Here is a 1,086-nt window from a genome sequence, read left to right on the forward strand (position 1 = left end):
TTGTCCCCGCCCCGCCCCGCCCCCCCCCCGCAAAAAAAGCCCAAAAACTCCAACAACCTGGCAGCTCACCATGCTCAGTCCTTGTACATTTGCACATCATCTGAGATAATCTGGACCTCACAGTGACATGGGGGTTAAGAAATATGAAGCTTATTTTGGCTCTGTTGTGATTACGACTCCTAGCAGCCAACTTGCCTCTTTCAAAATGTCATTTTTCAACAAAACCCACAAGCTTTAAGACTTTAATTCATCCCAAAACTACATGCAGATGAACAGGCTCCAGCCAGCTCGCACTTGCCATGAAGCCAACATGCTAACAGAGCTCTGTCTTTGCTTTCAAAAACCTCATGACAGGCTAATTAATTTAATAGTCCAGACTTCTCTTTGTTTGGCTTCAATTCCCTTCCCAGAAAGTTTCCCCTAGCTCTTTACAATATCTTGAAACTGGTTTTCACTATCTCAAACCATTACTGTTCTTGCCAGTCTGTCTCCGGATTTTCCGTGTACCAACCTTTTCCATCACCAAGGCAAGCCAGATGTTGGGAGAGAAGAAGAGAGGGGAAAAAAAAAAAAAAAAAAAAAAGTGACAGATCCCTTTGGTAATTCCTCCAAAACCTGGTAAACAGGACATTATTCTGCTGGCAAGAAAACCCTCAGAACAGCTACAGGGACACAATTCAACAGGCTACGTGTCTAACCACAGTACCATGGGGCAAGGACAAACTTTCTGAACCTTGTTTAAGAACAACCAATCAAGCCTGAAAGCATTGGCTTGGGTGAAACGCTCTGCAGTGCACATCTCTCTTCTCTAGTCTCCCTTTTCTAGTAACAGCAACTTTACCACTTTTCTCCATTTTTTTCTTTTTAAAGATCGGAAGCACTGGAAGGCAGGGATGGTCTCTTTTTACACATCAGTAGAGCACTTGAAATCACACTACCAGCAGGCTATGGCATTTTGTGTTCAGTATGAGAACTGGTTAGAATTTCAGCGAAGAGCTCAGAAGTTGCACTGTTTCCCTCTAAATGTGCTACTATCAATAGCAAATCCTTCACTGAGAACATCCAGGAAGTTCATGCAGGAAGGCT

General features: G+C 43.5%; 1 long non-coding RNA gene across 1 annotated transcript in view; it reads right to left on the bottom strand.

The window, feature by feature from the left end:
* Positions 1-557, bottom strand: part of LOC118452465 — a 2,355-nt gene extending 1,798 nt beyond the window's left edge. Inside the window, exon 1 of the long non-coding RNA XR_004842226.1 lies at positions 512-557. This is a non-coding gene — a long non-coding RNA (uncharacterized LOC118452465). The remainder of the gene's footprint in view (positions 1-511) is intronic.
* Positions 558-1,086: the final 529 nt, after the last annotated feature.

This window comes from Egretta garzetta, unplaced genomic scaffold (genome assembly GCF_000687185.1).
Source record: "Egretta garzetta isolate BGI_Z169 unplaced genomic scaffold, ASM68718v1 scaffold246, whole genome shotgun sequence".
Lineage (NCBI taxonomy): Eukaryota > Metazoa > Chordata > Aves > Pelecaniformes > Ardeidae > Egretta > Egretta garzetta.